Source organism: Bombina bombina, chromosome 6 (assembly GCF_027579735.1).
Source record: "Bombina bombina isolate aBomBom1 chromosome 6, aBomBom1.pri, whole genome shotgun sequence".
NCBI lineage: Eukaryota > Metazoa > Chordata > Amphibia > Anura > Bombinatoridae > Bombina > Bombina bombina.
In genome coordinates this window covers 921,807,779-921,830,896 of record NC_069504.1, presented here as the reverse complement: position 1 = coordinate 921,830,896, position 23,118 = coordinate 921,807,779, and positions in this window count along the sequence as shown.

Genomic DNA, 23,118 nt, shown 5'->3' with positions numbered 1-23,118 from the left:
ACCTACAGCTCCATTCACACACCTACAAATTGACTTTACACATATTCCAAAAACTGGCACTAAGCAACTTTATCTGCTTGTAATAGTTGACCAATTATCTAAGTGGCCAGAAGCCTTTGTTTTAGCCACTGAAATAATTCCCAGATTTGGGCGTCTGCTTCAGATTAATTCTGATAATGGTCCAGCGTTCATTAGTAAAATCACACATGAGTTAGTACATTGGTTACAGATTAATTGGAACTTTCATATTCCATATCACCCTCAAAGCTCAGGGATTGTAGAAAGAATGAATCGCAATATCAAGGAAAAACTTTTAAAGGCAACAGCAGGTACATGGGTTAAATGGCAAAATAATTTACCTGCGATTTTAGCAAAAATCCGAATGACCCCAAATCGGACAACCAGGTTGTCTCCATTTGAGGTCCTTATCATTAAAAATGGTGATTTAGATTGTATTAATGAACAATATATAGGAATTAATTGATACGTTGAATGGCATCTATGGTGATGTGTCTTCCCGTTTACCTCTTCCCTCACAGTAACTGACCCATCCTTTCAAGCCTGGAGATGTTGTCTGCATCCGCCAGCTGAATAAAGCAAAGAAAGGAGGTTTCCCGTTCAGCAAGCCTGTCACTGTGATCACTGTAACCAGGACTGCCGTACTGACTGACGACAAGGATGTCTGGATACATGCTTCACGAGTGAAAATCTGTCCAAATAGTGGAGAAATGGGTGACAAGGTATTGGTCACCCCTCACAAAGGAGAAGCGGGTGATAAGGTATCAATCACTCCTCACAAAGACCAGGATGGTGATCTCAATCATGGATCCAAAACATTCCTGCAAGATCTTCCTTTTCCTGATGAGGATATTGATTTTTGTGTATATCCCAATAGTGCTAATAACGGCATGTTATTACTCACCTGAAGGTGCTGGACATTTTACACCTGTTTGTAAACTATTTAACACAAATAATAACTCTATTCCTTTAGAAAGACCAAAAAGGTCTGCACCATTACATAGGACACCCCGTGTATCTGTAAAATGTTATAATTTGTTTGCTTATGGCATTAACCTAGAAGATAAGGGTCCAAAATGGTGTAATATCAAAGAAAGGTGTGAGGTATTTATTTTGGAATCTATATCTAAAAAACTATGTTACAATAACATTTCAAATATATTAACATTAACCCCACACAATGATACACAACAATGTAGCATGCAAGTTACTTCTTATATCGACTATACAAGCTACCTCTTGTTGGCCCTTCCCCCCTGTTTCATAGGGATGCCGAATGAGTTTTCAATAAAAGTGTATAAACATTCAACTTCAAATGATATAGCAAAATCCCATAACACAATATTTTCTATCTTTCTTAAACATAACAATCTATCCACACTTAACTTAAGAACCATACAACATGGTGGAAATCAAACTGCAGTGATTACACGGCCTCAGAATACATACCTTGTATTTAAGAGTACAGAGTATATGAGTGGACATACAATTGTGCTGGTGGTTTTATACAATTCTGTAATCCACACACAACACCCAGTATTACACAGTTACATACAATACCCCTCCCCAACACGTGTGTAAATACTACAACATTCTCTCATATGGTACACATTTCTCTGAATATTTCTACCCCAGATGTCTCTTTATGTCGCCCTTCACGCAGATGATGTGAGTGGTATGATACATTGTTAGGGAGAACTGGTGTAACCTTAGGTTTTCTTAATGGTATTGATAGTGAAATTATACGTAACAAAATATCAGCCGCTGGTGCAGATATTGGTCAATGGGCCCCTACTATATATGAACCTCAAAGAAAGATCTACAACTTGAATCTAGTATGTATAAATATTTGAACAACATTACAATGGCCATGGAGAATTTAGTCTCTTATAGTAGTAGTTGGAGCCTTTGTGGTTTATGTTATGTATATATGAGTCAACAACGTTTAGATTTAGAAAACATTCGTATGCTCCCTAAGAGTGATAAACTATGCACCTTGTTAAAATTAGATAACCTCAAGGATAATGTATGGTTGAATATTGAAACTTATAGTGTAAAGTGTGTTGAATGGGAACATAATGGTAATGTTTCAAAACACTATTGTCTAGTATCAGTTACTGCCTACACATCTGATGCTGTTAAATTAGCTTGTAAATATTTTACTTTACCTCACCCGGTTTTTAATCTCTTGCATTTCAATTGGACGTGGTGGAAACCTACATATATTGGTAAATATATAATCCCTGCTGAAAACACCACAACATCCCTTGAGCATTGTCATAGAACTGATCATGGTTTAGCTTGTAGACATGCCTCCCCAATCTTTGAACCCTGTTTATTAGCATCCGAGATTAATTCTTGCACGTGACAGATATATCCTGAGAATTTTTCTGTCATGCTAGAGACAGACCCTCAAACTGTGTGTATGTCAACGAGAGTGCCAGTTGGCATTTCTATTGTTGACAGTCAGCTACCATTCTCTGGCTGTGTGTTTAATGTTAGCTTTTTGACTTGGAATGGTACTAGTTACTTTCTGCACCCTGTACTTACTGTTCACAAACAAACTTTATTTGCGCCCCATGCACTACCTATTTCTTCTTATCAATTACCTGTTTCTACCATCCTTCAATTAATGCAAGGTCAAAAAGAAATGTTCACTCACCTACAAGGACATGCTAAAGCTATCTTTCATGGGGAAATACAAACCCATTTTGTTAAAAACAAATTACTAACTGTTTCTTCAAAATACAGCACGATTTAAGCCACCACTGGTATGACTTCCTGACTGGATGGTCCCCCACTGGCACAAAAATGGTTACATTTGCCTTTTATCCTCTGCTCATTATTGTAATTTGCTAACTATTACTAACACTGTTTAACTGTTACATGTCCTGTACTCTACGAAAGAAAATATCAGGTATTATACTAGATGCAGAAAAGGTACAACTTCAAAATTTTCCAGTCTCCATGTTGTAGGAACATTACAGGTTATGTGATCACGCTGTGATCAAAGAGGGGAATGATGGGTATATTATATTATGTTAGTGGGTGATTTTGAAACAGACATGAGGGGAGTTTGAAACTTATATGAATGTTTAAAATACAGCAAGAAACATTCCACAACTTCCTTCACATATGTTTCTCATATATACTTGCAGCAATCCACAACTTCTTTAAAGGGACAGTCAACCTTCACAACAATGTGTTATCTATCGTTAGTTTTAGCTTTAATTAGTTTTCCTACCTGTTTCCCAGCACGCTGCCAACAACGGTTTCACTGATATTTTGAAATGAATCACGATGAAAAACGATGTCTTCATTTTACAAATGGCCCCTGAACTCCTCCTACCGCCGTCTTCTTCATTCACAAGCCTCTTGAATTTTTGTTTCAAATTTCGTACCTGTGGACATTGATGACGTCATCGCATTGTTCCACTATTAACTGCGCATGCGCAAACCCCGCCGGAAGTGTTGGGGATGGTACTATTTAGGATTGCACACCCTCATAAGCCAGCCATAGCGATTTCATGCTGAAAAAAAAATGTATCTTAAAAGGAGTTACTATATAATGCCCTATGCTATAAACTGATACAAATTACCGCATTAGTTATTACAAATTATCAGATAGCTTGGGTTTTAACAGTGAATCAAACTTAATATTTAATTTAATGCACTTGTTTTTCAGATGACTTTGGTATGTTATGCTTCATACAACTTATTGTATGTGTGATACAGAATTTTACCGGCAATATTTCAAGTCTACTATTATCATCTGCACACTTTAAATAAGTAATATTCATAAACATATGTATCTGAATGTATTAAAAACAGTTTATATAAAAGTTAATACGTAAAAAATAAATATATGTCAGTATTCACATTAGTATACACATTTTATCCTGCTTTTTTTCACGTGTGTATCATGACAGCTCTGTAGTGGCTAAAGCTGCTTGCCGTTTGCAAGCAGAGAGCTGAGCTGCTGGAGCCCTAGAGCCGCCTGCTAGAGAGAGGAAGAAGATGGCTCTGTGCTGTGTGCATGCGCCGGCGATCATCTGCCCTTCAGGTCACAACACTAGTGCTCTGTAAGGAAGCTGACAGCTGCTCTGCTACAACATACTGGCAAGAGATTTTTATTTCTCCCGTTTGCTTTTCTTGTGCCGATATCTTATATGCAGCTTTCTATGTCTCCTCAGTTATCAGTACATGGGATCAGGCACATGTTCAGTGTGTGTGTGCAGTATATATTTATACATAGATATACTGTATGTGTCAGTACATGTATGTATACAAATGATTCATATACACACTTATTGTAAAGATCCATGTATATATATATATATATATATATATATATATATATATATATATATATATATATATATATATATATATATATATAGCCTTAAAAACCACAGCCATTTGTGTGTTTGACCTTATGGGCATTTCTGGAGCTATGGTTTATTTGCTGCTTCCATTCCCCTCTTTGAGTTTTTTGCTTTAGGGTTTATGCAGCAGTAAATGTTCTGCCTTCATTTTCCCCGCATATTTGTAATATGGTGTTTGATACTGAACATGTTTCTGGAGGCGCAAGATGGAGGTGTGCAAGCTACCCCTGTGGAAACGGCTAAGAGTAAGAAACCCTGCACTATTAGCCGTTTCCACAGGGGTAGCTTGCACACCACCATCTTACGCCACCAGAAACATGTTCAGTATCAAACACCATATTACAAATATGCGGGGAAAATGAAGGCAGAACATTTACTGCTGCATAAACCCTAAAGCAAAAAACTCAAAGAGGGGAATGGAAGCAGCAAATAAACCATAGCTCCAGAAATGCCCAGAATCTAACGCTGATAGCTCCAAGCGCAACTGAAACAATGTTCCCTAGGAACAAATGCGCTCTGCAAAAGTTCCGGGTTTACTGTGTGCAGTGACGTCACAAGCTCCTTAATGAGCATGCGCAAAGCTCCGGGAACGATTATTTGCGAGCTCAGAGACTATACAGGTTAGTGTTTTGAAAATGAGACCTGAATGATGTCATAGGAGGCGGAGTTCAGGGGCCATTTTCAAACTGAGAACATCGTTGTTCTTTTGAAAATATCAGTGAGACCGTTGTGGGCAGCGTGTTGGGAAACAGGTAGGAGAACTCAAACTTGCTCAAACTAATGATATATAACATTGTTGTGAAGGTTGACTGTCCCTTTAATATTTGTTTCTCATATGTACTTATATGGACATTTTATGTTACTTTCTGTTAACTAAATTTTTTCTCTATTTCCTGTGGCCTCTTGTGTGATGTGTGAGTTACTATAAAACTGTTGTGAATACTGACAATAAACGGAATCTTGTGAGAAACACTCTGTGCATATGTGTGTGATTTTCTCACTGGTCCCCAGGGCTCTGAGAGAACTTATCATGGCATCCTATCAGCCAGTGCTAAGGAAAAAAAGCTGTACCCAACAGATGTAGATAGAAGAGGCCGTCTGGATAAAGACTTCTTGCCGCATGGATGATGACTTTGCCGGCTGGATAAAGATCATTCAAGCGGGACTTCAACAACTGTAAGTGGATTGTCAGGGGTTAGTGTTAGGTTTTTTTTAAGGTTTTTTTGGGTGATTTTTTTTTTTTAGTTTAGGGTCTGGGCAGTAAAAGAGCTAAATGTCATTTTAAGGGCAATGCCCATACAAATGCCCTTTTCAGGGCAATGGGTAGCTTAGGTTTTTTAGATATTTTTATATCTTGTGTATTTGGGGGTGGGGGTTTGTAATGTTAGTGGTCTTTGTAATTTGTTTTCACTAAATAATAAAGAGCTGTTATCTTTAAGGGCCATTGCTAGTTTATTCTATTTTTTTGGATATTTTTTTTTTCTAATGATAGTTTTTTTATTTTTGTAATGGTAGGGTTTTTTTTGTAATGGTAGATTTTATTGTAAAACAGGTTAGGTTTTATTTCACAGGTAAGTTTGTATTTATTTTAACTAGTTAGTTATTAAATAGTTAATAACTATTTACTAACTAGTCTTCCTAGTTAAAATAAATACAAACTTACCTGTGAAATAAAAATAAAACCTAAGCTAACTAAAATATAACTATTAGTTATGGTGTAGCTATCTTTGGTTTTATTTCACAGGTAAGTATGTATTTAGTTTTAAATAGGAATTATTTAGTTAATAATTGTAAATTTAATTTACATCTAATTTAATTATGTTAAAGTTAGGGGGGTTAGGTTTAAGGGTTAATATAGTTTAATTTAGCTTGTTGCGATGTGGGGGGGGGGCTGGCAGTTTAGGGGTTAATAGGCTTATTTAGTTAATAACTGTAAATTTAATTTAGCTATATTTTTATTATGTTAAAGTTAGGGGGTGTTAGGGTTAGGTTTAGGGTTACGTCAGGGTTAAGGTTACAATAGAGTTAGATTTAGGGGTTAATATAGTTTAATTTTGCTTGTTGCGATGTGGGGGGTTGGCGGTTTAAGGGTTAATAAATGTAGTATAGTGGCGGCGATATCAGGAGCGGCAGATTAGGGGTTAATAATTTTATTTAGGTAGCAGCGATATCGGGAGCAGCAGGTTAGGGGTTAATAACATCAGCGATGTTGGGGCAGCAGATTCGGGGTGTTTAGACTCTGGGTTTATGTTAGAGTGTTAGGTTTAAACAGTATTTTTATTTCCACATTGACATCAATGGGGCTGCGTTACGGAACTTTTGTTTCCGCGATCACAGGTGTTAGTTTTTTTTTTTGCCAGCTCTCCCCATTAATGTCTATGGGGAAATTGCGCACTGGGACGTCTCAGCAGCGCTCTGATTGTGTGCGGTATGGAGCTCAACGCAACCATATCGCACGCAAAAGGCGCATGTTTGAAAACTTGTAATGGCAGCGCTATAGGAAATTAAATAACGTAACTATTATTGCGTTCGTTAATTTCTCTATAACACTCAAAATTCGTAATATAGGTGTTAATAAATTAATGGCTAGATTACGAGTTTTGCGTTATGAGCGGCTCGGTAATGACTTGCAAGTTATTTCCACCGCTCACCTCCCTATAGCGCTGCTATTACAGGTTTGCAAAAACCCGACATTAGCAGGCAATATGGCAGCGTTGAGCTCCATACCGCACACAAATACTAGCGCTGCTTTGAGCTGGTTTTACGTGCAATCAGCCAATAGGATTGAGCTCGCATTCTATTGGCTGATTGGAACAGCCAATAGAATGCCAGCTCAATCCTATTGGCTGATTGGATCAGCCAATGGGATTGAAGCTCAAACCTATTGGCTGATTGCATCAGCCAATAGGATTTTTTCACCTTGAATTCTGATTGGCTGATATAATTCTATCAGCCTATCGGAATTCACGGGACACCATCTTGGATGACGTCCCTTAAAAGAACCTTCATTCTTCGTTAGCCATCGGAAGATGAAGTTAAGGATGGATGTCCGGTCTTCAAAAACTGTAAGGGGATCTTCTGGGGTTAGAGTTAGGTTTTTTTAAGGGTTTATTGGGTGGGTTTTATTTTTATCTTAGGGTTTGGGCTGAAAAAGAGCTAAATGCCCTTTTAAGGAGAATGCCCATCCAAATGCCCTTTTCAGGGCAATGGGGAGCTTAGGTTTTTTAGATAGGATTTTATTTGGGGGGTTTGGATGTGTGGGTGGTGGGTTTTACTGTTGCAGGGTTGTTTGTATTTTTTTTTACAGGTAAAAGAGCTGATTTCTTTGGGGCAATGCCCCGCAAAAGGCCATTTTAACTACTATTGGCAGTTTAGTTTAGGTTAGGTTTTTTTTTTAATTTTGGGGGGGGCTTTTTTATTTTGATAGGGCTATTAGATTAGGTGTAATTAGTAATTAGTTTAAATATTTGATAACTTATTTTTAATTTTGTGTAATTTAGTGTCTTGTTTTTTTCTAATTTAGTTAACTGTATTTAATTAATGTAATTTATTTAATTGTAGTGTAAGGTTAGGTGTTAGTGTAACTCAGGTTAGGTTTTATTTTACAGGTAAATTTGTATTTATTTTAGATAGATAGTAAATAGTTAATAACTATTTACTAACGAATCTACCTAGTTAAAATAAATACAAACATAGCTATGAAATAAAAATAAAACCTAAGATAGCTACAATGTAACTATTAGTTAAATTGTAGCTAGCTTAGGGTTTATTTTATAGGTAAATATTTAGTTTTAAATAGGAATTATTTAGTTAATGATAGTAATTTGTATTTAGATTTATTTTAATTATATTAAAGTTAGTGGGGGTTAGGGTTAAGGTTAGACTTAGGTTAGGTTTAGGGGTTTATAACTTTAGTATAGTGACGGCGATGTTAGGGACAGCAGATTAGGGGTTAATAATATTTAACTATTGTTTGCGATGTGGTAGTGCGGCGGTTTAGGGGTTAATATGTTTATTATAGTGGCAGCGATGTCCGGAGCGGCAGATTAGGGGTTAATAATTTTATTTTAGTATTTGCAATGCGGGGGGACCTCGGTTTAGGGGTTAATAAGTAGTTTATGGGTGTTAGTGTATTTTTTAGCACTTTAGTTATGATTTTTATGGTAAACCCAAAACTATTGACTTTCAGTTTACGGTATGGATATCGACGGTATAGGCTGTACCGCTCACTTTTTGGCCGGACAGGCAAACTCGTAATACCGGCGCTATGGAAGTCCCATTGAAAAAGGACTTTTTGAAAGCTGCTGTAGTTACGTTGCGTTACGGCCAAAAAAGTGTGCGGTACAGCTAAACCTGCAAGACTCGTAATACCAGCGGTAGTGAAAAAGAGCCATAACGCTGCTTTTTCACCCATAACGCAAAACTCGTAATCTAGCCAAATGTATAATCTGTAAAGAGATTGGGTGATACAAGATTTCTGATTAACCAATGCCATATGAGTTTGAGCAAAATCTTGTAGCATTACAAACATATATACTTTTAAAAAGATAACCTGTCACTGCTCAGATGGCAGATAGACAGATTTAGTCAGACCATATTTTTTATATTAAAATTAAATCATAAGTTATTTTTGCACTGTATCATGCACATGTGGGAATTTACAATTTACAATGTGCTGTGCTGGAGCTGATAGCTTGGTTACACAATGTCCTCCAAAATAATGTTATTTAGAAACGTTAACAGACAGTCTATTGGCATGAAAGGGAAGTGATCTATTTATATCAGGCTATATATCTCTTTGTGTAAGTTGCACTCCCTTTATATCTGTGTCTTTATATTTGTGTGTTTCTATCTATCTGTTTCTATCACTCCTCTCTTTTCCCTCTCTCTCTCTCTCTCTCTTTTCCCTCTGTCTCTTTCTCCTCTCTTTTCCATCTCTATCTATCCTCTCTTTTCCCTCTCTATATCTCTTTCTTTCTCTCTCTCCTTCTCTCTTTTCCCCCTCTCTCTCTCTCTTTCGATTTCTCTCTCTCTCATCTATCTTTTCCCTCTCTCGATTTCTCTCATTCTCTTTCTTCTCTCTCTCTTTCTCTCTCTCCCTCTCTCTATTCCCTCTATCTATTTCACTCCTTTTCTCTATCTCTCTTTCTCGTTCTCTATCTTTCACGTTCTATTTTCCCTCGCTATCTTCTTGTCTCTCTATCCTTTTCTCTTTCCATCTCTCTCTCACTCTCTCACTCTCTCTCTCTTCCCTCTATCTATTTCATTCCTTTTCACTTTTCTTTATCACTCTCTCATTCTCTCTCTTTCACTCTCTATTTTCCCTCGCTATCTATCTGCTTGTCTCTCTATCATTTTCTCTTTCCCTCTCTATCTTTCTCTATATATATCCTGCTCTCTTTTCCATATCTCTCTCCCCTTCTCTCTCTCTCTCTCTCTCGCCCCTATCTCCCCCCTTTCTCTCTCCCTCTCTCTCTCTTTCACTCTCTATTTTCCTTCACTATCTATCTGCTTCTCGCTATCCTTTTCTCGTTCCCTCTCTATCTCTCTCTATATATCCTGCTTTCTTTTCTGTATCTCTCCCCTACTCTTTCTCTCTCCCTCTCTCTCTCTCTCTCTCTCTCTCTCTCTCTCTCTTTCTTTCTTTTTGTCTCTCTCTCCTTCTTTCTCCTTTTATCTCTTTCTCCTTCTCCCTCTGTCTCTCTCTCCTTTCTCTTTCTCTCCTCTCTATCTCTCTCTCCTTATCTCCCTATCTCTCTTCTCTCTCTCTCTCTTTCTCTCTATATATTTTTTCTCTCCCTCCCTCTCTCTTTCTCTCTCTCTCTCTATTTCTTTCTCTCCCTTTTCTCTCTCTCTCCTTCTCTCTCTCTTTCTCTCTTTTCCCTGTCTCGCCTTCTCTCTTTTCCCTCTATTTTTTTCTCTCCCTCCCTTCTCTTTTTCACTCTCTCTCTATCTATCTCTCTCTCTCTCTTTTCTCTCTCTCTTTCTGTTACATGCTACTAATGTTACTAATAACATTAAGCATACCTATTAATAATTCTTTAGTCAGTCTTTTTTTTCAATCTAATTGAAAAATAATTTAATATAAGAGTATGTTTCTATTTTTTTTTTATATTTCCATTTGTGCACCATTACTCTTTTTTTTTAAATAATTCTGAATATTTTTAAAGGTTTATATAACATCATAAACAAGGCTACAATAGATGGTCATATTTCTTGTTTTTTTTTTTTTTTAAAAGGTTTTCAAAAGATATTTTTATTTTCATTTTTATCTTTCTTTTTATTATATAGCTATCTTTATCTGTCTATTTTTCTTGAGCTATCTTTCGCTGTCTTCCTCTATCTATGTCTCTCTCTCCAACTCCTTCTGTTTATATAAACCTTTAAAAAGGAAGGAAAAGAGAGAACACCCATTCATTCTGTCTCTCTCTCTCTCACTCTCTTTTCCTTATCTCTCTCTGTTACACACTACTAACGTAACTAATAACATCAAGCATACATATTAATAATGTTTTAATATTGCATTTTATTTAGGTGTTATATTTCAACATTAATATTATAAGCCAGCCTACAGTCTATCCTTTTTTATGATGTTTCAATATATTAAAAACAGAATTTAATATATGTATTATTATTTTTCTCTCTCTCTTTCTCTCTCATTCTCTCTCTCTCTCTCTCTCTCTCACATATTAAAAAACAGAAAAATAAATCAGAAAAAAACAGCTTCTTTAGGATAAAGTAACAAGTATTTAGTGGGACCTCCTCTTCCACTTGAACAAAAGCAGAAACCTGGCTCTTGTAGACCTATAAGATATGGAACCCTAATTATTGTCATTGCTAACACCTGTATTTCTCCTCTATATCTCTCCTCTCTCTCCTTCTCTCTCTCTTTCTCCCTTTCTAATTCTCTTTCTTTCTCTAACTAAAAATAACCACAATATTATGTTGCATAAAGCTAGCACTAATATAATGTTATATAATGTGCAGAATTATATAATATTATTTTCAAGGTTTACTGGCCCATATGTATTTTTCTTTTTTATATATATATATATATATATATATATATATATATATATATATATATATATATATATATATATATATATATATATATATTTACCAATCCAATTTCAGGTGCACCCCATAAGACAATCACAACTGCTGGGGTGCTGCATAACACATATAAGCATAGTCCAATTTACTCAATATTAGAATAAAAGATGCTGCACTCACCGGTCTGAAAAAAGTAGTTTATTCTTTCTTAATCACAGTATCCACAAAAAACAGTTTACCCCCAAACGTTTCAGTACCTGCCTAGTACCTTTATCAATGGGTATATTCAAAGTCTCCAAAAAACGATCCTAACTAACTAACACCCCTATTGCCCTATTTAAACCCCTAGCGTGCTATTAACATCCTGTTCGTCAGTCCAATACCCCACCGCGATACCAGTGATAATTGGATAAAAAAATTGAAGACGCAGGTTAATAGATACCGCAATGATTTGCTCTCCTTTAAAAAACAATAAATTAACAACTGTTGAAACAGATTATCGTGAGAAAAAGATATACAGATGGCTGTATGGGAAAGATGATACAAATTTCCAATACAAACGCAGAAGACAGGTTAAAAATAAACATAATGTTGATACTGTGGATAGTAGTGGGGCAGATTCCTCAGAAGGAGAGAGGATATAGATCTGTGGACATTGATAATTCATTACAGAACTTGTCACAATATGATCAAAGGGCACTCCTTCATAAGACGAAGACTGAGAAGGCCAATGTTAATAACATCAATCTGATCACTACATTTGCCCTCATGCATCAGATATTGGAAGCCTCCTGGATTTCTCGTCTTGACACAGTCACCCCCAGAGGATTTAATGTTCAATTGGGCTATAATGTGTTTATATAGCCGGATCAGGCTATGATTGAACGATCTAGGTTTTCTTCTGGCAATGTAATGGCATTGAGTCATAATTTTGAACACCAATACTAATGAGGACATTGCCTTTAGTGTACTACTCTCTTGGGAGGTGGACAAATCATCATGTGCTTGTGTTCATAATGAGTGTGTTGTTGACAACCTTACAGCTAGATTTAGAGTTCTGCGTTAGCCGTCAAAACCAGCGTTAGGGGCTCCTAATGCTGGTTTTGGCCGCCCGCTGGTATTTAGAGTCAGTCAGGAAAGGGTCTAATGCTCACTTTGCAGCCGCGACTTTTCCATACCGCAGATCCCCCTATGCCAATTGCATATCCTATCTTTTCAATGGGATCTTTCTAATGCTGGTATTTAGAGTCGTGGCTGAAGTGAGCGTTAGAACTCTAACGACAAGACTCCAGCTGCAGAGAAAAGCCAGGAGTTAAGAGCTTTCTGGGCTAACGCCGGTTCATAAAGCTCTTACCTACTGTGCTCTAAAGTACACTAACACCCATAAACTACCTATGTACCCCTAAACCGAGGTCCCCCCACATCGCCGCCACTCTATAAAAAAATTTTAACCCCTAATCTGCAGACCGCACACCAACGCAACCTACATTATCACTATGTACCCCTAATCTGCTGCCCCTTACACCGCCGACACCTACATAATATTTATTAACCCCTAATCTGCTAACCCCCCCAACGTCGCCACTACCTAACTACACTTATTAACCCCTAATCTGCCGACCGGACCTCACCGCTACTATAATAAAGGTATTAACTCCTAATCCGCCTCACTAACCCTATAATAAATAGTATTAACCCTTAATCTGCCCTCCCTAACATCACCGACACCTAACTTCAAGTATTAACCCCTAATCTGCCGACTGGACCTCACCGCTACTCTATTAAATTTATTAACCCCTAAAGCTAAGTCTAACCCTAACACTAACACCCCCTAAATTAAATATAATTTTTATCTAACAAAATAAATTAACTCTTATTAAATAAATTAATCCTAATTAAAGCTAAATACTTACCTGTAAAATAAACCCTAATATAGCTACAATATAAATTATAATTATATTGTAGCTATTTTAGGATTAATATTTATTTTACAGGCAACTTTGTATTTATTTTAACCAGGTACAATAGCTATTAAATAGTTAATAACTATTTAATAGCTACCTAGTTAAAAAAAATTACCTGTAAAATAAATCCTAACCTAAGTTACAATAAAACCTAACACTACATTATCAATAAATTAATTAAATACAAATGCCTACAATTATCTACAATTAAACCTAACACTACACTATCAATAAATTAATTACATAAAATACCTACAAATAAATACAATTAAATAAACTAACTAAAGTACAAAAAATAAAAAATAATTTACAAACATTAGAAAAAGATCACAACAATTTTAAGCTAATTACACCTACTCTAAGCCCCCTAATAAAATAACAAAGCCCCCCAAAATAAAAAAATGCCCTACCCTATTCTAAAATAAAAATAGAAAAGCTCTTTTACCTTACCAGCCCTTAAAAGGGCCTTTTGCGGGGCATACCCCAAAGAATTCAGCTCTTTTGCCTGTAAAAAAAAACATACAATACCCCCCCCAACATTACAACCCACCACCCACATACCCCTAATCTAACCCAAAAATAAACCCCTTAAATAAACCTAACACTAAGCCCCTGAAGATCTCCCTACCTTGAGTCGTCTTCACCCAACCGGGCACCGATGGACCAAAAGAAGACATCCGGAGCGGCAGAAGTCTTCATCCTATCCGGACAGAAGAGGACATCCGGACCAGTAGACATCTTCATCCAAGTGGCATCTTCTATCTTCATCCATCCGGAGTGGAGCGGAGCCATCTTCTTCCAGCCGATGCGGATCCATCCTCTACTACCAACGCCTACTCGCCAAATGATGGTTCCTTTAAATGACATCATCCAAGATGGCGTCCATCGAATTCTGATTGGCTGATTGGATTCTATCAGCCAATCGGAATTAAGGTAGGAAAATTCTGATTGGCTGATGGAATCAACCAATAAGATTGAGCTCGCATTCTATTGGCTGTTCCGATCAGCCAATAGAATGTGAGCTCAATCTGATTGGCTGATTGGATCAGCCAATCGGATTGAACTTGAATCTGATTGGCTGATTCCATCAGCCAATCAGAATTTTCCTACCTTAATTCCGATTGGCTGATAGAATCCTATCAGCCAATCGGAATTCGAGGGACGCCATCTTGGATGACGTCCCTTAAAGGAACCTTCATTCGTCGTCTAGTCGTCGGAAGAAGAGGATGGATCCACGCCGGAGGTCTTGAAGATGGAGCAGCTCGTCATCGGATGGAAGAAGATAGAAGATGCCGCTTGGATGAAGATGTCTACTGGTCAGGATCTCCTCTTCTGCCCGGATAGGATGAAGACTGCTGCCCGATGATGGATTTCTTCAGCCGCCGCTTGGATCAAGACTTCAGCCGGAGGATGGACATCTTCAGCCCCCGCTTGGGATTGGATCAAGACATCGGAGCCTGGACGGATCGCTGATACCCGGCGTGGTGAAGATAAGGTAGGAAGATCTTCAGGGGCTTAGTGTTAGGTTTATTTAAGGGGGGTTTGGGTTAGATTAAGGGTATGTGGGTGGTGGGTTGTAATGTTGGGGGGGTATTGTATGTTTTTTTTTCCAGGCAAAAGAGCTGAATTCTTTGGGGCATGCCGCGCAAAAGGCCCTTTTAAGGGCTGGTAAGGTAAAAGAGCTTTTCTATTTTTATTTTAGAATAGGGTAGGGCATTTTTTTAATTTGGGGGCTTTGTTATTTTATTAGGGGGCTTAGAGTAGGTGTAATTAGCTTAAAATTGTTGTAATATTTTTCTAATGTTTGTAAATATTTTTTTATTTTTTGTAACTTAGTTCTTTTTTATTTTTTGCACTTTAGTTAGTTTATTTAATTGTATTTATTTGTAGGTAGTTTATGTAATTAATTTATTGATAGTGTAGTGTTAGGTTTACTTGTAACTTAGGTTATGATTTATTTTACAGGTAATTTTGTAATTAATTTAACTAGGTAACTATTAAATAGTTCTTAACTATTTAATAGCTATTGTACCTGGTTAAAATAAATACAAAGTTGCCTGTAAAATAAATATTAATCCTAAAATAGCTACAATATAATTATAATTTATATTGTAGCTATATTAGGATTTATTTTACAGGTAAGTATTTAGCTTTAAATAGGAATAATTTATTTAATAAGAGTTAATTTATTTCGTTAGATAAAAATTATATTTAACTTAGGGGGGTGTTAGTGTTATAGGGTTAGACTTAGCTTTAGGGGTTAATAACTTTATTATAGTAGCAGTGAGGTCCGGTAGGCAGATTAGGGGTTAATACTTGAAGTTAAATGTCGGCGATGTTAGGGAGGGCAGATTAGGGGTTAATACTATTTATTATAGGGTTAGTGAGGCGGGAGTGAGGTGGATTAGGGGTTAATAACTTTATTATAGTAGCGGTGAGGTCCGGTCGGCAGATTAGGGGTTAATAATTGAAGGTAGGTGGAGGCGACGTTGGGGGCGGCAGATTAGGGGTTAATAAATATAATATAGTGGTTCGGCGCTGTTAGGGGCAGCAGATTAGGGGTACATAGGGATAATGTAAGTGGCGGTGGTGTGCGGTCGGCAGATTAGGGGTTAAAAAAATTTATTAGAGTGGCGGCGATGTGGGGGGGCCTCGGTTTAGGGGTACATAGGTAGTTTATGGGTGTTAGTGTACTTTAGAGCACAGTAGTTAGGAGCTTTATGAACCGGCGTTAGCCCAGAAAGCTCTTAACTCCTGGCTTTTCTCTGCGGTCTTGTCGTTAGATTTCTAACGCTCACTTCAGCCACGACTCTAAATACCAGCGTTAGAAAGATCCCATTGAAAAGATAGGATACGCAAATGGCGTAGGGGGATCTGCGGTATGGAAAAGTCACGGCTGCAAAGTGAGCGTTAGACCCTTTCCTGACTGACTCTAAATACCAGCGGTAGCCCAAAACCAGCGTTAGGAGCCTCTAACGCTGGTTTTGACGGCTAACTCCAAACTCTAAATCTAGGCGTTTATTTCTTAATCTCTGTATCTCCTTTTCTGCCTCTCTCTATATATATATCTAAGGAAGATAGTTTTTTTAAACTTTTGCACATTTCCCCCTACTCACCAATGAGTAGCGTCTCTTCTTTTACAATTTCTTTTCAACCGTTGATCAGGGGATATGCATAAAATAAATTTATTGTTTTGTGGTTGCATTCTCTCTTTCTCTCTCTCTCTCTCTCTCTTTAGCATGTTAAAGCTTTTATAAAACACTGCTATGCCCTCTTTGTTCTTTAACACAGATTCATTCAGAGTCCTTAGATGATGCATCTAATACTAATATTATTGATGTACAAGGTCAATCTTCCTTTATCAGTTCACAAATAATAGAAATAATAAGTGACAGTGATAGTGAATCAGACACATGCCTACAACGTAGTAATAAATCACATATAAACCACAGTTGTGTGGCTAAATGTAATGTCAAATCGATAAAAAAATCTAAATTTCCAGATAATTTTTGTAAAATACAAAATAAAAAAAATCCAAAAGAGCAATCTAGATGGGTAAGTAACATAAGTCATGTAATACCCATTGAATTTCAATTAAATAGCAATATTAACAAAGAATTATATATCAATAGTAGTTGTAAGAAAATATAACCAATCTGCCTCCATATTGTCACTTTTGCATTTTGTGTCTTGGCAGCATTTCTAAGCTGACACTGAACTATTGTGTTTCTCAATATATTTGCTTTTGTTATTCTCAACCTTAGTCTACTGACATCTTGTGGAATAACCATGTCTGCTAGTATCAACATGTTTTCAATATATTTCTTGTTATCTTATACCAAGGCTGAATGTCTACAGTTTTCTTGCCTTTTACATAAACAATTATTTGTCTCAAGTAGTGTTATTTTCCACTGAATATAGTGTAATAAGGGGGCATTTATGAAGGACCTCTGTGTCAGTTGACAATGTATGTGATGTAAACTATATAACCGCATTGTGGGCAGGCAATAAACAGAACAGTTGTTATACTTAATTTATGTGGGCTGACAGTCTGTTCCTGAGATCTTGTATCAGGTGTGAAATTTTGCTCGAGCTGAGGTTAGAATACTTGTTGGTGATGTTGTATCCAGCCTTGGTATATTCCCCTAACAGTAGTCTAGAATTAAACTGTTTATCTGATCTAAGGATCCCTTTTAAAATGATTCTTCCAAAGTCAGCAGAAATAAAAAAAACTATCTATTGTTAATGGAAATGGAAAAAAAGCATCTCCAACCTTTAAAATTCATAACTATCATTTTAAAAAGGAATACGCAAAAACAAAATTAAATGTACCACAACAAAAGGTTTTAATAATCTTGGTGCATGGATCGGTATTTACAAAAGTTTCATGGAAGAAGTCAGCTCCCTTAATAGTGGAATATCTGATTACAAGTGAAAAATCCAACATCAGTAATTATATCTAAAACAGTAGTTGTCAATTCAAATTCAAAAAATATTTTGAACATGGTCGATCAATCCATATTGCCATTACAAGATGAAAATATACAACCGTCCAAAAAAAATATAAATTCTATGACTAACCTAGAGAGCAGTTATTTGTCTGTTACTGATTCCTCAGCTGACAGGACACATCCAAATATTTCAGTTGATTTGCCAGACAGTTCTTTAAGTTAACACAGTGATCTATCAACAATCTATGACACTGATTTATCTTTTGAAGAGCCATCTTCTAATTATGTATCAGAACGTAAATATTTAGTATTTGAATCCTTACTTGACAATATTTTGTACAGTCTTCCATGTAAAAACATTGTTCCCTGCAATGCGGCAACAGCTTAATAGTTTAAGAAAAAAGAAAACAATCTATTATGCAATGGATTCCTTAAATTATTAACCATTTATGATACAGTGCTGCCTTTTGTAAAGGAGACTTGAACTTATTCACAGAATTGTGGGAGTCGGTCAGGGTGCCAGGAATCAGACTGAGACGAGAAGTGCAAAATAATCACACCTTCATTAATAGCAAAAAATAATAAAAAAGTCCACAAGTCAAATAACAAGCCAGGAGTCAAAACCAGAGCTGGTAGTCAGACGAGCCAAGTCAGGAGCCAAAGCAAATAGTCAGACAAGCCGGAATCAGGAACAAAGAAAACAGCAGAGTCAGGAAAAAGCCAGGGATCAGGAACCAGGAAGGATGTCAGGCAGTCAGATAATAAACAGGTCTGAGACAATGCAAAGGCAAAGCATACTGAACAGAGGCCCTTTAAATAATAAGTGATGACATCATAATTCTGAGACTGCATCTTGTCTCACATGGATGATGCACACCAGTCTGGCCATAAAAGGAAGTGCAGGAAATGAGCAGCATCCCCCACAATGCACCATAGTCAGGAAGAGAGGTGAGTAAAATGGCTGCCAGCAGCACATGGCAAACACAACAGGGAAAAAATCCTGACAGTACCCTCCCCTCAACGACCCCTCCCCCGCGGGAGGACCAAAGGCTTAATGGGGAAACGGGCATAGAAGGCACGGAGGAGGGCGGGAGGATGAACATCAGAGGAGGGAACCCAAGAACGCTCCTCCAGACCGTAGCCACTCCAGTGAACCAAATACTGTACACGGCCCCTGGACATACGAGAGTCAATAATGCTGCTGACCTCATACTCCTCATGGTTGTCAACAAAGATAGGACGGGGACGAGGCAACACAGTGGTAAACCGATTACAAACCAATGGTTTCAAGAGGGAGACGTGAAAAACATTGGAGATGCGCATAGCAGTAGGAAGGTCAAGAGCATAGGCCACAGGATTAACCCGTCTGAGTATTTGAAAAGGACCAACATAACTGGGAGCCAATTTATTGGAAGGCATGCAAAGGTTCAAGTTGCAGAAGGACAGACAAACAATAAGGCTATCCTACAAACTAGATAAGTTTATACTGTTAGGTAAGGTCAGGCAGACTTGCTGGGCCTATGGCTCTTATCTGCTGTCAATATCAATGTAACTCTCTCACCAACCTGGTAGGAAGGTGCGGGCAGATGCCTACAATCAGCCTGGAACTTTTGGCGCTGCATAGAACGATGAAGGCAATCCTGAATCTGCACCCACGTGGAACGGAGTTGCCATAGATGCTCCTCCAAAGCCGGAATACCCTGAGACATGAATGAATTGGGCAACAAGGATGGTTGAAACCCATAATTCGCCATGAACGGGGATAACTTGGAGGAAGCATTAATAGCACTATTACGAGCAAACTCTACCCAAGGTAACAGTTCAGACCAATTATTGTGGTGATCTGAGTTATAGCAATGGAGGAACTGTTCCAGAGCTTGATTAGACCATTCCACAGCCCCATTGGATTGAGGGTGATATGCCAAGGAGAAGGAAAGCTGGATCCCCATTTGAGCACAAAAGCAACGCCAAAATCTGGAGACAAACTGGCTACCCCGGTCCGACACTATCTCCTTGGGTAAACCATGTAAACGGAAGACCTCCCGGGCAAAAATTGAAGCAAGCTCCTGAGCGGTAGGCAGCTTCATCAAGGGAATGCAATGTGACATTTTAGAAAAACGGTCAACCACCATAAGAATAACAGTATTGCCATTGGAAACAGGGAGCTCGACAATGAAGTCCATGGAAAGATGTGTCCAAGGACGCTCACCAGTAGCAATAGGTTGAAGAAGACCCACAGGAAGACGTTGAGGAATCTTATTCTGTGCACAAACTGAGCAGGAGGCAACATACGCAGCAATATCAGAACGAAGACCTGGCCACCAGAATTGTCGAGTGACAGACCAAATCATTTGGTTCTTGCCTGGGTGACCTGCGGCTTTAGGATAGTGGTAAGTGTGCAAAAGTTTAGTTTGAAGATTCTCAGGAACAAAACACTTACCACTAGGTTTCTCAGGAGGTGCATTGGTTTGTGCAACCAGGATCTTCTCCCCCAAAGGAGAAGTCAAATTAGTACGTATGGTAGCCAAAATATGGTCAGGAGGTATAACAGGAGTAGGTCGAGAGAGGTCATCAGCCCTAACATTCTTGCTACCAGGCAGGTAGAAGACCACATAATTAAACCGAGACAAAAATAGCGCCCATCTGGCCTGTCGGGGCGACAAACATTTTGATTCAGATAGATAAGTTAAATTCTTGTGGTCAGTAAGAATGAGCACTGGCATGCTAGTACCCTCGAGAAGATGCCTCCATTCCTTGAGTGCCAAAATTATGGCCAGTAATTCCCTGTCGCCAATTTCATAATTGCACTCAGCTGGAGACAATTTCTTAGAGAAGAAACCACATGGATGCAAGGAACCGTCAGGCGTAGGACGTTGAGACAAGAGGGTACCTACTCCAGTCTCAGATGCATCGACCTCAAGAATGAAAGGCAGGACAGGGTTAGGATGACCCAGAACTGGAGCGGCAGCAAAGGCAGTCTTAAGACTATCAAAGGCCTTAATGGCAGTAGGTGACCAATGGAGTGGATCATTCTCTTTACGGGTCATGTCTGTGATAGGTTTGACCAAGGAAGAAAAGTTTTTAATAAACTTTCTATAGTAATTGGCGAACCCCAAAAAACGTTGAATAGACCGAAGACCAACTGGGCGAGGCCACTGCAGAACTGCAGATAACTTGTCAGGATCCATGGAGAACCCTGCAACGGAGATAACATAACCTAGGAAGGTTACTTGAGTCTGATGGAACTCACATTTCTTGAGTTTACAAAACAGGCTGTTCTCACATAGTCTCTGAAGAACCCGTGTAACATTAGAACGATGAGCCTGTGTGGGTGAGTGTATGAGGATGTCGTCTAAGTACACCACAACACACTGTTGCAACATATCTCGTAGTACATCATTAATAAATTCTTGAAAAACAGCAGGATTATTACATAGGCCAAAGGGCATTACAAGATACTCATAATTCCCGCTCCTGGTGTTAAATGCTGTTTTCCATTCGTGGCCCTCTTTAATCCTAATGAGATTGTATGCTCCTCTCAAATCAAGTTTAGTAAAGACCGTAGCTCCCTTGAGGCTGTCAAAGAGTTCCGTAATGAGCGGAATAGGGTAAGCATTCTTAATGGTAAGATGATTAAGACCCCATAATCAATACTTGGTCTTAACTCGCCACCCTTTTTCTTCACAAAGAAGAAGCCAGCCCGTGCAGGAGAGCAGGATTTGTGGATGATCCCCCACTACAGATCATCGGCAATATACTCCTCCATAGCACAATTCTCTGCAACAGACACACCCGGCCCCGAGGAGGAATGGATCCAGGTTGCAGGTCTATGGCACAATTGTAAGACAGGTGAGGAGGCAATGTGCCGGCACGCACCTTGTCAAACACGTCTAGGAACTCTCAGTACTCTTCTAGCAATTGAGATACAGAAGAAGTGCACAAGACTTTAACTGGTTTCCGAAGACAAGTGGAAATACATTGCGGGGACCACGAAAAAATTTCGGACCTGTGCCAGTCGAGACTGGGATTGTGCTTTTGGAGCCAGGGATAACCCAGAACAACTGGAAAATGCAGAGAGTTTATCACCTGGAACTGGAGGGTTTCAAAATGGAGAGCCCCAACAGCCATGGACAACGGAGCAGTTTCGTGAGTAACGAGTGCGGGCTGAAGGGGCCTGCCATCAAATGGCCTCAATAGCAAGCGGAACGGACTGAAGCAAAACAGGAATGTAGTGCTTGATACAAAAGCGCTGTCAATGAAATAGCCCGCAGCACCGGAGTCAACAAGAGCCTGAGTGACTATCGAGGAGTCCACCCAGGAAAGGACAACCATGACCAAAGGTTTCTCCTTAAGTAGTTCCGAGGATAAACCACCCAAGGTCTGCCCCCAACAGGACCTTAGGTGTGAGCATTTCCCGACCGTGTAGGACAAGACTTCAAAAGGTGGCCCTGTAACCCACAATAGAGGTAGAGCCCCTCCCCCCTCCTAAAGGCCCTCTCCACCGCGGAGAGACACGTGAATCCCAACTGCATCGGTTCAGCAGTACCTGGTGACTTGGGACCAGGAGGCATGGGAGGAGAGGGAGGCATGGGTGGGAACGAACACGTAGGAGACAACGGAACAGGAGGCTTCCGCAAGCGTTTCTTGAAAGAGGGCCTCTCTCTGAGTCTGATGTCAATTAGGATCAAAAAAGACACCAATGCTTCGAGATACTCTGGTAAATCTCTGGCAGCAACTTCGTCTTTAATCGCATCAGAGAGCCCATGAAAGAAGGCAGCAACAAGGGCTTCATTGTTCCAACCTACCTCTGAGGCAAGTGTACGGAACTCAATAGCATACTGAGCAACAGATCTTGTACCTTGATGAATGGACATGAGTTGTTTAGCAGCAGTGGAGGAGCAAGCCGGAACATCAAATACCCATTCGAAAGGAGGCCACAAATTCAGGGTAATTTGAAATCACAGGTTTATTAATCTCCCACAAGGGATTAGCCCAGGCAAGAGCTGTGTCAGAGAGTAACAAGATGAGAAATCCCACCTTAGCTCTATCAGAGGGAAACACCTGAGGTAACATCTCAAAGTAAATGCCCACCTGGTTCAAAAACCCTCTGCACTGAATAGGATCGCCTCCATATCACTGAGGTAGAGGTGCAGAACTGGATATGCTCCTGGTAGGCATAGGTGCAGCAGCGGAAACAGGAGCAGCCATAACTTGCGGGACACTTTGATCCAAATGTGCAGTGCG